Below are 17194 nucleotides of genomic sequence, written 5' to 3'. Positions count from 1 at the left end.
GTGGTGGCAAGGAGATGAATGATGACAATGAACCCTCAAATCGAAGCCAGAGAACCTAATCGAAGAAGAGCACTCCTCTGAAGGCAGCAACAATGACATTATATACAGTGGCGGGAGATGAACGATGGCAATGAATGATGTAACACCCTCACTATCAGAATGTCACGCTTCTGGTTATACCACTCTGATAGCAAGAATATTACGACGACTTTTATATGTTTAATAATAAGATATGAACCTTTAACACGACAACGTATCGCTGTTTTGTTGGAAAAACCAGAAATACTTTTAAATTTTTACCAATATGCATATACATATATACAAAACTTCTTATACAGGTAACTTATACATATTATATACATACAAATCATACAACTCATATCCTTCTTACAAAATTATAACGACAAAGGCGAGGGAAAAACTATTACTAATATATACAGAAACAGAAACAGCACAACTAAGGACTTAGCAAAAACTTCATCAGCTTCCTCGTCCATCCTGAAAAGAGAAGTTTGTAGGGGGTGAGAACATCGTCCTCGCAGGTTCTCAGTAGAAGGTTTAAGAATTGTCATAAGAGAATACGTATAAAAAGATGAATGAATTTTGAAAATAGAAATCTTTGTTCGTCTTATGAATCTTTTTAAGAAAAGGAACATTTACTTATCCAAAATTCAATGTTTTCTTCTTTAATTATAAGAATTTTCAAAGCTCAAATAATTTTCCATGGCATAATCAAGTGCAGCCTCCGACCCAACATATAAATAACTCTTGGCCTCCGGCTCAACATATAACGACCGCACTATCACCAAAAGCATGAATTCATTCACCAATTCTCAATCTCATGACAGAATCAATCACATGCACAAACAATACAAGGCAAACACAATCAGAGAACAGTTACAGCAAGTACCATAATTAATAGTTAGACAGAATTCATCAGATAGGCAACGAAAGCACTTAAGCACACCCAAACAATAGCAAACAAATGCAATATGATGTATGCCTGTCCTACTGGCTGTGAGCTCACGTGTCGGTCACTTTGCCAGAACGCGACGCACCCGGTAGCTAACTCGGATATTGTCTCTCTGACATGCATCCACACTCTTAGGGTATAGTGCTCGTCACACACTTGGATATAGTGCCCGCCACACTCTTAGGATATAGTACCTGTTGCATTTTTCGGGATAAAATATTCCCACATTCTTAGGATATAGTGTCCGCCACACTCTTGGGATATAGTACTCGTCACACTCATGGAATATAGTGCCTGACACACTTTCCAGGGTAAATTGCTTCCACACTCTTGGGATATAGTGCTTGCCACACTCTTGGAATATAGTGTCTACCACGCACTTGGGCTATAGTGCCCGACATGTAAAACCCAGTTAATTAATGGCTAACTAACCCATGAATTAAAATATATTCTAGAAAATTAGAAATGAGGTTTTTACGGTTTAATGTGATAGAGAAATTTAAAACGAGAATTTCGACACCAATTTTAAAGAAATCGGCCCAAGATTAGACCGAACGGGCCAAACCGGGCCAACCGGATCCAAGTTGGGCCCAAGGGCCCAGCAAGCCTCATTTATTAAAGAGAGTTCAGCACTCTCTCCCTTAAACAGACACACACACGCTGAAATTAAAGAAGGAAAGGGGGGAAACATGAAACCCTTGTTCCTATTCACTTCAATCTTCCTTTGATCACAACTTTTGATCCAAAGCTTCGATTGACACACTGTTTGCGGCCACGCGACTGCAGCGTCGAGCTCTACAAAACCCTCACAAGAAATCTTAAGGTAAGTCATAGTTTCATCTTTGAATTCCCAGCCCTTGATTTCAAGTTTATTGGGCAAAAATGTTGAAATTTATGAGCTCCTTGTCTTACAGGATCAAATTAGCTTGAAGGGAAGGCTTGTTCTTGCTCCCTTGATCCTTGGGTAAGGTAAAAAAACCCAAACCCTAGTTAAGTTGTTGAATTTGAGGTATTGGGTATTGAGTTATTGTGTTTTGATGTGATATTATGACTTAGGCATTATATATGTGTATTGGAGCTTGATTTATGATTTTGGAAAGCTTGGAAAGGAGCCTTGTGTTGGGAAAATCTGTTGGTGGAGTTTGGAAACCTTGGAAGGTTGATATTAGAGGTATTCCGGGTGGAATAGAAATCGGCCAAGGTATGATTTCGGTTTTCTGTATCTAAAATGTAATGTGGTGTGAAAACATAGGCTAGTGGCCTTAGGATAGGGTTTTGAAATAATAAGGTAGTTAATGAATAGTATAAATTATGTTGTTGGTGGGTTGTGACATATTGATATATTTGATGAATGAATTGGATTGAGATGGATACATGGATTGATATGTTTATTTGATGAAAAGGTTGAAGCTCTTATTAATGAGCATGTTTTTGGAGCATGATATTGACATGTGAAAATATATGGTGATTGATGAAATTAATTGTTTGTTTTGGGAATTGAGATATGAAATGGTGATTATGATGTTAGATTTGTTAAAATGAGATATTGGTTAAATATGGTGTAATTGATGCGTTGATGATTGAATGAGGTTTGGAAATGGTTAATGTTGGCATGGTTGAGTTTTGGGTTGATTTTGATTGGATTTGGTAAGTGTATGTTTTAGAAATAGGAAGTTTATGAGTTTTGGTAAAAATAGAATTTTGATGAAATTCAACGAATCATATCTTGAGTTATTTTATTTGGAATTTGATTATTTTTATATCAATTGAAAGATAATTTCATAAGCTTTAAAATGGTTTAAATTTGGTGGAAATCTGAATTTTGTGGAAGGAGATATGATCGTTGGAAGTTCGGGCCAAAAATATGAATTCTGCAACTTCTGTAGAATTTGTGATTTCTGGTTTGTGTGTGCACGCACAGCCCTGTGCGCATGCACACCACACGGAATTTTGAACCTGTGCGCACGCACAGCCTTGTGCGTGCGCACACGCGGGAGCAGGGCTACTGATGGGAGCGCCAGCACACCCTGTGCGCATACACAACCAACAAAGGTTTACGAGCTATGCGTACGCACAGACCTGTGCGCACGCGCACGTTGGGAATGTCAATCTGTTGGTTGCGCTAGCACACCTTGTGCGCGCACTCAACCCTGGAAATTTAACTTCATGTGCGTACGCACAAGCCTGTGCGCACGCACACTTTTTGAAATTGCTTCTGGGCATGCGCACGCACACCCTTGTGCATACGCACGCGGCCTAGTCCTTTTCTAAAAATTTTGTTTTCAAGTATTTTTCATTCCCGACAAGTTTGTAACCTTCCAAGGCGTTGTTTCACACTTATAAACTCCTAATTTCATCCCTTAAACCTTAAATTGATGTAGAATGCCTAGTGATGAGAGAAAAACTAGGGAAGAGGGTAACTTGTGGAGGAAGAAAGTGGATGTTATGATGAGTATAATGAATGATGATGACATGAGTTGTTGAGGAGAAGGGTGGAGTGCTATATATGATATGAGCCGGATGGCTGAGTATGAGATGAGCCGAATGGCAGTGTGTGATGATGATTATAACTGGTTATAAAATTATGATTTGTATGACTCTGTGTGGTAGGATGTTACATTTTGGTATCAGAGCAGTTTGTTCTTGTAGAGCCTGAGGGACGGACTGACTATGCTTCTGTACATTCTTTGTGTTTGTGTTTATGTGCTACTTGGATATCTGATTGATATAACTGGTGTAAATGTTCATGAGCATGCATTTGGAACTTTGAAGCACTAGACTTCCGATATTGAGACTGATTAACTTGATATCAATTGTTTGGTGGGTATAGGAACCAGATGGCGCCTCGTGGATGTGGTCGAGGCCATAGGAGAGGATGTGCCGGTACTCAAAGGCCGAAAACCAATCAGAATGACTTCATGAACTTCATGGCTGCATTGCAGAACATGGCTGCTTCTTTGTAGGCCACTACTGAGGCACTCGGGCAGCAAATGAACAACAATAATCATAATGGGGGAAATGGCAGAAACGGGAATCAAGGTCCAATGACATTGGTAACCTTTTTAAAGGTCAATCTACCAAAGTTCAAAGGTACTACCAATCCAACTGAGGCCGACACTTGGTTTCAAGCTATGGAGTGCGCACTGCTAGCGCAGTTGGTACCTGAGGAATAATGCATCGAGTTTGTTACTTATTTGTTCACCGGGGAAGCGTCGCATTGGTGGTAGGGAACCCGACGTCTTATACAGCAAGGCGATGATTCAATCACCTGGAATGCCTTCCAAGAGGAATTCTACAAGAAGTACTTCCTGAATTTTGCCAAGATGGCCAAGGAACTAGAGTTACTGTAGCTGAAGCAGGGAACTATGTCTGTATCCAAGTATATGGATAAGTTTGAGGAGTTGTTCAGATTCTCTCGCATGTGTCTAGGGGCTCCGGGAGACTTCGAGGAGTGGAAATACATCAAATACGAAGGAGGGCTCCGAAGCGACATTTACAGCTCAGTAGGGCCAATAGAGATCAGAACTTTCTCCAAGTTGGTAAACAAGAGCAGAGTTGCTGAAGAGTGTGTGAAGAAGGTAGCTGCAGAGAGAGGAAGTCAGAGGGGACCATTCCCGCAGAACCGAGAGAAGAGTTTCACTCCTAGAGGTCCGCCTTCAAGCGATGAGGCTTTGTACCACAGAGGACTCCGGGTCAGAATGACTTCAGAAGGCCCAACAACAGCAACAATGTTTCAGGGAGGAGATTTGGTAAGCAGCCTTTGAATGAGCAGGCTTGCACTAGATATGGGAGCTACCATCCTAGTATTCCGTGCAAGGCCGGTTGGGGTTTATACTACTCATGTGGGAAGTCGGGGCATGAAGCCTCAAACTATCCAGAGAAGCAGAAACAGGGTGCTGGAAGAGTAGAGCAGCCTAGTCGGATGTTTACTACTTCTACTGTGGGTGCCGAGTGGTCCGAGACACTTATCCGAGGTAATTGTGAAATGGCTGGTCAGATTTTAAATGCCTTATTTCATTCTGGAGCATCACATTCATTCATTGTGTTTGAAAAGGCTAGTGAGTTAGGATTGAAGATTGTGGTTTTAGGTTATGACCTGAAAGTGTTTAATGCCACCCATGAAGCTATGGTAACTAGGCTAGGATGTCCGCAAGTTTTATTTAGGGTCAAGCAGCGTGACTTTGTACACGATTTGATTTGTTTGCCGATGACTGGTCTTAATCTTATCTTGGGGTTGGACTGGGTGTCTAAGAATCATGTTCTGTTGAACTGTTTTGAGAAATTATTGCATTTTATGCCAAAAGGGTCAGAAGGGACGGTTGTGGTAAATGGTTGTTACCTAAACTATGTGGTAGTAAATTGCTTGGGGTGGGAATGTCAAGGTGTTATGTTATTAGCTGCCAGTGTATCGGGTGAAGAATAGAACTTAGAACAAATCCTAGTTGTTTGTGAATTTCCTGAGGTGTTTCCTGATGACATTGAAAATTTTCCTCTTAGCCGAGAGGTTGAATTTGTGATTGAGTTGGGGCCTGGGACAGGGCCAATACCGATTGCCCCTTACAGAATGTTGCCTTTAGAAATGGCTTAGCTTAAGACTCAGTTGGAAGACTTGGTGAGCAAGCGCTTTATTCGCCCTAGTGTTTCTCCATGGGGAGCGCCGGTGTTATTGGTCAAGAAGAAAGACGGGAGTATACGGCTTTGCGTGGACTACAGGCAACTAAATAAGGTCACGATAAAGAATAAGTATCCACTGCTGAGGATTGACGATCTCATGGATCAGTTACAAGGAGCTAGAGTTTTCTCCAAGATTGATTTGCGATCCGGCTATCACCAAATAAGGGTGAGAGATGAAGACGTCCCTAAGATTGGTTTTAGGACTCGTTATGGTCACTACGAGTACACTGTAATGTCTTTTGGGTTGACAAACGCTCCTGCAGTGTTTATGGACTATATGAACAGAATCTTCCGCCCATTCTTGGATAAGTTTGTTGCCATCGTCATTAATGACATACTAATTTATTCTAAGACCGAAGAAGAGCATGCCGAGAACTTGCGAACCATGTTACAAATCCTGAAGGATAGGAAATTATATGCCAAGTTATCTAAATGTGAATTCTGGAAGAGTGAGGTGAAGTTTTTGGGTCACGTGGTGAGTAAGCAAGGGATAGCAGTAGATACTTCTAAGGTGGAAACGGTGATGGATTGGGATGACCTACTTCAGTTATGGAGATAAGAAGCTTTCTGGGCTTAGCTGGTTATTATAGGAGGTTCATCAAAGGTTTCTCGCAGATAGCTTTGCCATTGTCAAAGTTAACCCGCAAGGACGCGCCGTTTGTTTAGACTTCTGAGTGTGAGGAAAGTTTCCAAGCGTTGAAGCAAAAGCTGACTACCATGCCTGTGTTGGTGTTACCCGAGCTGACTGAACCGACTACCTAAAACAATGCCAAAAAGCGTATAAATTATCTGCTCATCATGTACGCTTGACCCTGTTTTGTAAAAATTGTATTTTTGAGATTTTAACCTATCCTCTAGCTTTCCAAACCTCTTTAAAACATATTTAAGGTCCGATAGCTAGTTTTTAGGCTTTGGAATAATGGTGAACATGTTGAATAAGTTAGGTTGATATTGAGAAAGATTTGCAAAGTGGATAATTGAGTTAATGAGGCGCTGGTAATGCTGAAAGAGATGTGATTGATAAAGATGATGATAATAATAATGAATTGTGATTGTATGAGATATGAATTGATTGTGATGATGACATTGATAAATAATGAATTAAAGATCCATCTAGCATATACATTCAAATTATCTGAGACATGAGTTTTCTTGGGTAGATGCAGTTGCTTGCTACCACTTGCTCCAGATTAAGACTCAATACTCTGTTGACCCTCCGTTGCAAGATGCGACTAGGGACTTCAACACCCCGGATTCCCCCATTGACATGATAATTGATTGATGATTTATATATGCATAGACTTTTGGAGATGCGCGCATGCAGGGACTGTTCAACGTTTGCTACCGGACATGTTGGGTTTGACTGGATAATTGACAAATGAGACTCATCAAACATAGGGTAGGCATGCATCATATGTATTTGTATATTTTGTTTGAGTCTGCATTTGTTTTGCCTTGCCTAACTGCTTAACTGTAATTAACTACTACCTGATCTGATTGTTGTAACTACTATTTATACCTATACTTTTCTTGTCTATTTTGCCTGTATTTATTTCTGAGAGATCTTTCTGGCGAGTGAAGGAGGCGTTGAAGGTTGTTCCACCTGGTGGTCTGGAGGATTGCTGAGAAAGAAAACGTAGAGTTAGAATAGAACACCTTAGATATAGTCACCATGAATTTAGTTGAGTGAAAACTTTAGTGTATGATTATGGGTTGTTGGAGTTTTGGAATGCCTTTGGCTTTTCGGGACATTATTTATTATCTATATGGATGATGAGGGAAAAACGATTCTACACAAACGCATCGGTAAGTGTACCGGGTCGCATCAAGTAGTAATAACTCACAGGAGTGAGGTCGATCCCATAAAGATTAATGGATCAAGCAACTTTAGTGAGATAATTAGTCTAGTTAAGCTAACAGTGATGAATTGAGTGAAATTTGAGCAGCAGAATGTAAATTGTAAGGAATTTAAAGTGCAAAATGAAAATTCACAGAAAAGTAAATAGCAGGAAGCTTAAATGACAGAAACTTAAAGTGTAAGAAATTAAAAAGAGCTGAAACTTAAACTGCAAGAAATTAAAAAAAGCTTAAACTTAAAGTGCAAGTAATTTAAATTGCAGAATCTAAATGGCCAGGAAATTTAAATTGCATGAATCATAAAGGGTTTGGGTGCTGGGGATCAACACAGAACTGAAAAATTTAAACATGCAGTAATTTAAAAGATTCTCAGATGCAGAAATTCAAACTCGTACCGAACAGAAAAGAAACAATTACAGAAGAAAGAAAAATAGAAAATAAAACTGAGATCAGATCTCCAATTGTAAAGAAAACTATGAAAAGGGAAGATAAAAGGAAACTCCAAGGTGAAGTAACTCAAAAGGATTGATCAATCAGAGTTCCAAACCCCAAAACAGAATAGAAAACTTGCAGAGGAAAAGAAAAAAAACTCAGATCCAATCTCCAATTCTAAAACTCTAAAAATAAGAAAGAAAAATAAAAGAAAGCTTTAGTACCAAAAATAGAAAAGAAAGTGTAAAAGATGAAAAATAGAAGGAAAACAGAAAATAAACCAAAACTCCGATCTCCAATTCTACTCAATTCCTAAAAGAAGAGCTCAAAATAAAAGAAGAAAAAAATTAAAAGGAAAAAAAAGGTCTACATGAAATCAAATTTTCTCCTATTTATAAACTTTCTAATTCGGTCATCAAGTACTTGGAGTGGGCTTTTTGGCCTCTGTTGCAGTGGGTCAGGATAGTACTTGGTTGTAGCTTCCAAGGGAACGTAGTGTTCTGAAATTAAGCGCAGCGTTCATTCGCCCACGCGTGCGCGTCTCCTGCGCGTGTGCGTCCTTTTGCCTTTTTGCCCATCGTGCGTACGCGTCGCGTATGCGTGCGCGTCACTATCAACTTCAGCTCCCATCATGCTTGCGCGCACCAATCACGCGTGCGCATCCTTGAAAGCGTTCCTTAAACGAGCGCTACGTTGGCGCAATGAACGCTACTCACACGTGCGCGTCCCTTGTGTGTGCGCGTGGGTAGTAAAATGTTAATTCCAAGCTTGCGCGCAACTCACGTGTAGGCGTGCTTCATCTCAGATGCTCCATCGACGCGTGCGCATCATGTGCGCGTGCGCGTCGGTTGAAGAACTTCAATCCCAAATTCGAATTTACCCAAAAACGCTTGCTTAATGAACGTAGCTCTCCCTTTGCAAATGAGTGCCAACCATTTTCACGCGTACGCGTCATGCACGCGTACGCGTGGATCTTCAAACTTTGTTGCCTGACGTGTAAGTGTCCTGTACGCGTGCGCGTTGCTACTGAGCGTGGCGCTCTCTATTTGAGCGCAACGTTGTTCTGCAGGGCTCTTCTTTTTCTTCATTTTCTCCACCTGAAATCAACCAAACATGCAATAAAAGTATCACCAAAATCACAAGGTTCTGCATCATTCATAATAATCACCTAATTCTTGCATAAATCTCATGATTTTGTATAAAATTAATGATGTTTGGTTGAACCAAGATAAACATGAAATTCCACTCTAATCACTTATTTATTGTGCAAGAAAGTGCATAAAACCTAATGAAACTAGTGAAAAATGCTTGTAAAACTTGTGTTCATATGCAGGATGTGAGACACGACATTTAGCGTGCTGGAGAGTCTTGTTACGCGAAGATCTACTTTTGGGATATTTTGTATTTAGTGTTTTGTATATGTATATAAGTAGTATTCTACATCTTGTATATAACTTATATTTTGTCCCTCTTAGAGGTTGAAACCGGAGAAACAGGACTTGTATTTTGTCTTTTGGAAAACACTTTAGGATTGTATAAATGTGTAACTATACTCTGGCTGGTCTTTTCGGGACATTATTTGTTATCTATACGGGCACCTCTACCATACTGAGAACTCTCGGTTCTCATTCCATACATATATTGTTGTTTTCAGATGTAGGACGTGAGACACCACGTTTAGCATGTTGGAGACTCTTGGGATACGAAGATCTACTTTTGGGATATTTTGTATTTAGTGTTTTGTATATGTATATAAGTAGTATTCTCCATCTTGTACATAACTTATATTTTGTCCATCTTAGAGGTTAAAACCGAAGAAACATAACTTATATTTTGTCTTTTGGAAAATACTTTAGGGTTGTATATATGTATAATTATACTCTAGCCGTCCTTTACTTCGCAGGTCGAGTCTGGAGCTTACTATTTGTATCTTTGAAACTCTATATCATATGTATATTATTCTTTCATACGCTGTTATCTGCTTCTTCTACGCTTAACCATTTTGAGTGTGATGCGAGTTTCGTGTTCTATTTTGCTTAACTTTTCTTCAAGGCTCCTAGTTAAAACTTCTTTTCGTATATGCCTATGTATGCATTTTACTCTTTGAGGTTTTAATACTCCACCATCTCTGATTTACGAACTTAAGCGTAAAGCTCTGTGTGATAGACTGTTACATTGGAACGTAGTGAGAGGGCATAAAAAGGAGAGTACTACTTGCCAAAAAATTGACCTTCCAAAATTTCTGGTGAAAATATAAGTGGGTGGATAGCATGGGCAGAGTACTACTTCCAAGTAGTTCGCGAACAGAATAGGGATCGGGTGTATTTGGCACTGAAGGCTATGGATGGGGAGGCTGGGGCATGGTCTCAATGATGGGAGGATTGGACTCTATTTCTGGCTTGGACAATATTCCGATTAGATTTGTTTCGTCACTTTCCACATAACAAAGTCTAGAAAATATCGAGTCGAATACATAAAGAGATGACACGAGTGGTAGCTCGCCATTCTCTGAGCTCAACTCTGAATAAGGTCGTAGTAAAGGTGAAGGTTATGGAAGAAAGGGGTGAAAGGGAAGAAACGATGGAGGAAATGATAATTCCACCGTTAGTACCACCTGAATTTTCGACGACACATTTTGTAGCCCACGACGGGGTTGATGAACATTCTGAAGCCGATGATGGGGTCGCTATAAGGAAGAGCTACGATACACAATAGTTCCTAAGCAGTTGTGTTGAAGAAGGAAAACCAAAAGCAGCAATTGAGGTTGAGGAGCCATTTGCAGCATCCTCCATGATGTTGGAGGAGAATGATAGAGGTCGAAGAAGAGATATTCCTGAGGTGGACGGTTACGTCATAGGCAACATGAAGGGGAACATATTCGGCCTACATCTATTGCCAGACCCACCAAACCTTAAGGTTGCGATAGCGGTGGCAGTAATACAACTGCCGCCTTTGAAAACGCCAGAATAGAATTCACTGGTAGAAATATAGAAGACATAACCTGTTGTTGAGCTTGGGGCCTTTGGGGGTTGAGCCAGTTCCCATCACTGTTTGACTAGCTACCAACAACACCAGAACCTCAAACAGAAGACGCTAAAGCCATCTGGTAAAGCAAGCAGTCACTGAGGTATTTGTTTTAAGTGATTGTGCAGAAGAGGAAGCGATTATTGAAGCAAAACAGAAATTTGGTACGATTTGGCATGTATTGGGTCTGTTTTGTAACCTAATGGGCCAACTCCAAAGTTGTGAGAAACTACTCATACACTTTGTTGAAGAAACTGCATTAATTGTGGGTCAGAACATTAGATTAATTGCAATAAAAAGATGCAATCTAACTTTTGAAAACCCCCTCAAGCAACTTAAAGATGTAGATTTTAAGTTAGCTATTATAATTACTAGAAAAAGTCCAAATTAGTTTGCCTTTACTATACATCAATATTGCTACCTTCAACCAAGAGAAAGTTTGTCTATTTTCAATTGGTTATATTCTAATTAGTATTTACAATTTACTCAAAGAGAAAACTCACCCATTCAATTTTCATGTATCCTATATGAGAGCCAACCTAGATATTTGTTGATGTCAGACTCACTTGAGAAAATGTCACAGGTTTGGAAACTCTTTCGTAAATCTGACATGGGCGCCTAGAAGAGCCGACTAGAGCGCGTTCAAAGGGCTTTTTAGGTCAATTACATTGAACCTCGGCAGAGATGAAGATGGCAGGCTTTCCCCGAGCAAAGAAGGTGAAAGGGGCTTCAACCGAGTCTGAATGTCAGCGTCTTCCTTTTTCCCTCACATTCTAGCATTATAGAAAACTATCCTTGATAGCGGCTGGGTAGGCTGATTCACAGTGCTTCCACCCTCCTCGGCAGGGAAAGAAAGCCTTCCAATGAAAGCAATAAACAATAAAAAAAAATTGGTGCCAATTTTTATATTATATTCTAGGCGATTCCTCGTCACTATTTGATAAACTGCTGCTATGAAAAAAAAGGGACATTATTGATTCTTTCGGGGAGGCTAATGATGTTGAGGATTTATTTCCTAAAATTTCTTATCTACTTTGGTTTTATGCAATAGAAATATTAAAAACTAAGTAATATGTGGCAGCAATAGTGCAACATAGAAATGGACCAAAATTTAGAGAGACACCTTTTGTAAGACCTAGAACTTTTGGAAAATCTCATTACGAGTCAATTTCAAATTATTTATTCATTAAGGATTTTAAATTCCGAAATTATTTTTTTAAGTCTAATTAAATTAAGTGTTGATAATTAAATTCGGATTTTTATCTAATTTCATAGTTATTGGATAATTTCCATATTTAAATTAAAAGTTTAGTAATGGTAAAATAATAAATATTTTATGATTTACTTTAAATAATTGAGATTTTAGAATTTAATACTTTAATTCTTATGAATAAAGAAAATTAACTATATTATCTCTAAGTACTGAATTAGAGCATTTCTTTGAAATTAATTTGTAATTTATGATCAAATAATATTTTTTAAAAGGTAATTTTGTTGAATTAAAATTTGTTTCCAATTACGCTATTACCCCCTAGTTTTATTAAAAATTACCTAAACTACCCCTAGCTTAACCCTAACCATAATTTTCAAAAAATGAAACCCTAATCCCTAACCCGCAGTCGCCACACCCCAACCCCTCTTCCTTACTCTCAGCAGCAACGCACAACACACTCAGAAGCAGCAGCAACGCTGCAATGAGAAAGAAAAGAAGTAGAAAGGGAGATCTGAGAGACAAAAGGTTCAGAGAAGAGGGAGACGCCGTCGTCCTTATCGCCGGAGCCGCGAGGAGCATCGTTATCGAAGCCACGCTGTTCGTCCCTGCCCAGTTGCAGTTCTGCCATCCATCACCCCGTTTCATCGCCTAAGGAGAATCACGAAGACGAGAGGGAGCTCGCGCCACGCCTCCGCCACTGTTGACCCATCGAAGCTAGCGCAAGAGAAGAGGAGGAAGGGACGCTATCCTGCGTCGTCGCCGTTGCGCCTGGGTGCTGCTTTTACGAGCTCACGTGCCCGCGTCGCCGTGCCATCTTCACACCATGGATCTACTCTGTTCACGAGCTGAGCTAAGGAAGAAGAGATGAACGCGACGGGGAGGAGTGAGTGACCCGTGCCAGTGCTGTTGGGGTCTCACCGCCGCCGTCCCTGTTGTGGCTGGTATCGTCACCGGAGAACCACCATCGCTGGACAGAGCGAGAGCCAGGGAAGGAGACGAGACATGTGAGGAGGGTGACGCACAGAAGAGGAACCGTTCCTCTGCCGCTGCTGTCGCCGGAATTTCTAGCCGTTGCTGTCGTTTATGGTGAGTTAATCTTGCCTAGCTACCGTAATCACCACCATTTCTAAGCTCTTATTGTTTTGTAACATCTTGTAATTGCCTCTGATGTTCTTGACTTTGTTGAGTTTGCTGGAATCATTACAGTTGGAACTCGTCACCGGCAGAGAGGAGTGACTGCACCATCCCCTTCATTTTGACACTAAACCTCTGTTGATAACCCTGTAACGCTCTCGTTCTTGTTCCGTTTGGTACTTTGTTTCTCTGCACGTTCTTATTTTAATTATGATATCCAATATCTCTGTTTTAGTAATGTGGTGTTTATGCTGGGACTATCAAAATTGTTGCTGCTGTGAGTGTAACCAGAGTTGGTGCTGCTGCCACCGCCTCGGTCATGATGGAATCATCGCCGCTGCTGCTGCCAGTTTAGACTCAGCAGGGATTGTTGTGTGAAATTATGCGATTACGACATCGAGGTAGGGGCCTTTTCAGAAAAGCATATTTTATAAATTGGAATTATTATATATTGTAAGGTCCCACATCAGTTGGGGAGGAAAATGAAGCATGCCTTATAAGGGTGTGGATACCTCTCCCTAGCATGATGCGTTTTGACGAGTGAGTGTAGGGGGGCTTCGGCTATCATCCCTATTGTCAAAGGCAAAACCGTGAGGCCTTGTATGTGCCAAAGCGGACAATATCGTGCTAGTGGGTGGTTTGGGCTGTTACATATGGTATCAGAGCTGGAGCCCGGATCGATGTGCCAGCAAGGGCGTTGGGCTCCCTTTAGGGGGTGGATTGTAAGGTCCCACATCGGTTGGGGAGGGGAACGAAGCATGCCTTATAAAGGTGTGGATACCTCTCCCTAGCATGACGCGTTTTGATGAGTGAGTGTGGGGGGCTTCGGCTATCATCCCTATCGTCAAAGACAAAACCGTGAGGCCTTGTGTGTGCCAAAGCAGACAATATCGTGCTAGCAGGTGGTCTGGGCTGTTACACCTTTCTATCTCATGCCTAAGGGCATCCAAATAACAAATGCCACCATCTCCAATTTATGGTTAACTAAGAAAGTTCATGATAGAGTAAATAGTGAGGTAAAAAATAAGAAATACATTGTAAAAGCAATTTGAAATAAATCAGATAAGTACCTAACTAGCAATCAATCAAGCTTCAAAGCTTATTTTGGGAAAACAATGATGAATACCTCTGAAAACTCTCATCAAAGAAGGCTACATCCACTGCAGGTTGCAATTTATATTGTTGAAGTGGGAAAAAAAGATGTTTGTGGTAGTTCTATCATCAGAAGTACACTTTTTTATTCTGGTATTGTAGAGGTTGGGATTTAGGGTAACACTAATCTTTTAATGAGTGTTTAGTGATTATCAAGAATGTACAATTGATCAGGCTTTTATTCACAGTAAGTAAGATAGTTATAAGTTGCAGTTTTTCAAGAATCAAGACTAGCCAATTGCTGATTTGAGATCAACTCCTCGAAATCCAAGAGAATATAATAGGAGTGAGAAGCTATATCATTTAGTTAAGGAGTATGGCTTAATATTGATAACTTTTCCACTTGCTATAAAGATGACAGCAAGCATTGGATTCTGACATTGAGGACCTCCATGCTTATGATAAATTCTTAGAAGGGGGTGTTTGTTCTTCAAGAAATGGGACCTGGGTGGACATTATTGCACTGCGAGCATATTACTTTGCAAGGACTTGGAGGCAGCATGTTATGTTTTAGGAATGTTATTTAGTTTCTTTTTCATCACCTTGAGGACAAGGAGATTTTTAGGGGGAGTATTGTTACGTCCCAAGTTTATTAGAAATTGGTGATCTAATTGTGATTGAGTGAATATAGCCCAAGGTGAATTTTATAACTAACTTGCATAGCAGAGAGAGAGAGCGCTATGAAAAGTAGTGAGAAAAGATATGATTAGGCATTAGGAGAAAATCAAGTCTCGCTTTGTTGCTCAGTTTTCTTACTACATAATATAGGCAAATACTGAAAAATTGGATGATACTACATCTCTTTTATCTGTCTACTATTGCTTCGTTCTTCTACTTAATCTAGATGTTAGGTTCTTACACAGCACTTGAGATTTTGCACTTATTTTTTGCCGATGATAGCATTTTTTTTATTAAAGCCACTGACCAAAATATTGTAGCTGTAAAAGAGCTACTTAGTTCCTATCAATCAACTTTAGGCCAGCAAATTAACTTGAATAAGTCAAAAAATTTTTTGCCGAAATGTAACTCCTACCAAACAAACTCTTATCCAAGATCGGTTAAATATTAATGCAGTAAATAAAACATCACACTAAATACCTAGGAATTCCTACTTTAGTTGGAAAATCCAAATAGGGTTTTTGAATTTGTTGAAGACAAAGTTTAGAAGAAGTTGAAAGGTTGGAAAGATGGAACTTTATCGAAGGTTAGTAAAGAGGTTTTGATAAAAATTGGTAGCACAAGCACTTCCATCCTACATTATGGTTGTTTCCCATTAACAAAATCTTATAAAACCATTTGAAAAATCTGATTAGCAGGTTTTACTTGGGGAGTCCTAGTGGAGAGCGAAAAATACATTGGGGCCCTGGAGCAAAATGAGTAAAGCTAAGGAGAATGGTGGACTGAGCTTGCGAACTTTGAAGGCGAAGTACTACCAGCAAATATAGTTTAACAGGTTCGACATTGGGTACAATCCTAGTTATAGAGGAGCATATGGGGCGCGAAGTGGGTGTTGGACCTAAGAGGATTATGGTAGATTGGAACAGGGACAACTACAAGAATCTGGGGTGCCTCATGGCTTCCTAACCAAAATGATTTCAAATTATGGAGTCCCATAAACACTTTACACTAGCACGCCACGATAGATACCCTAATTGATTCAGTCACTCGAACATGGAAACGACAACTGATCCAAAATACATTCTTACCATTTAAAGCAACACAAATTCTAGCTCTACCAATTGATCTTCGGAGTCAATCAGATAAATTTTATTGAAAACTTACAATGAATGGAGAGTACCAATTCAAGAGTGTGTACCATATAATTAGGCCACAATGCAATCAAGAAGCCCAAACTTGCAAAGGTGTATGTCAAGAGACAGCATTCTAGAAGATGTTTTGAAAGCTTAGAGCATCTCCACACATTTCAATTTTTCATGGAGATTGCTCTATCATTCACTGCTCACTAAGGTCAATCTGAACAAGAGAGGAGTCAATTGCATCACATTGTGTCCTAGGTGTTAGAAAAGTGAAGAATCTAAAAAACACTTGTTTGAAATCTAAAAAACACTTGTTTAGGGATTATACTTTGACTAGAACCTTCTGGTTTTGTTCTTTGTTCACATTATGCACAAAAGCAGCAACCACAATGATACTAGACCAATAAATTTTATTCAATTTGCAACAGATTCACAAAGAAAGAAGAGCATTGTTCTTAATTGGTCTCCATAGCATTTGGAACGAAAGAAACGAACTGATATTTGAAGGACAAAATCACTCTCCAGAAGCTCTTGCCTGTGAGTCCTACGCCGATGGGTGGAGTACCTCACCACACAAGCGCCGGCCACGATGGCAACCATGGGCTCAACCTCACCTCCATCAGGAGCCAAAGCAAGGTGCATGGACCGCGCCTCCTCCTGGAAGTTTCAAGGTGAACGTGGATGCCACATTTAGACAAGGGAGCAAATTCGGAGTTGGCACTATCATTAGGGATCACGACAATATTGTTGCGGCAGCGACAATTCTGCAGATCCCGGTGCACAACGCGAAAACTTGTGCTTGCATTTTGGGGTTTGATTTTGCTCTATACAGTAGTTTTTGTAATATAGTAGTGGAGACAATTAGTATCATTGTTGCTAATGCAATACGGGCCACACACATTCAAAATGACATGTTTGGACTTTTAATTTCTAATTGTAAAGTTATTTTACAATGTTTTACATCTTATCACAATTTTT

The sequence above is a fragment of the Arachis duranensis genome, chromosome 9 (genome assembly GCF_000817695.3).
Source record: "Arachis duranensis cultivar V14167 chromosome 9, aradu.V14167.gnm2.J7QH, whole genome shotgun sequence".
In the NCBI taxonomy this organism is placed as follows: Eukaryota; Viridiplantae; Streptophyta; class Magnoliopsida; order Fabales; family Fabaceae; genus Arachis; species Arachis duranensis.
The sequence above is the reverse complement of the archived record's forward strand: the minus strand, read 5'-3'. Positions refer to the sequence as shown.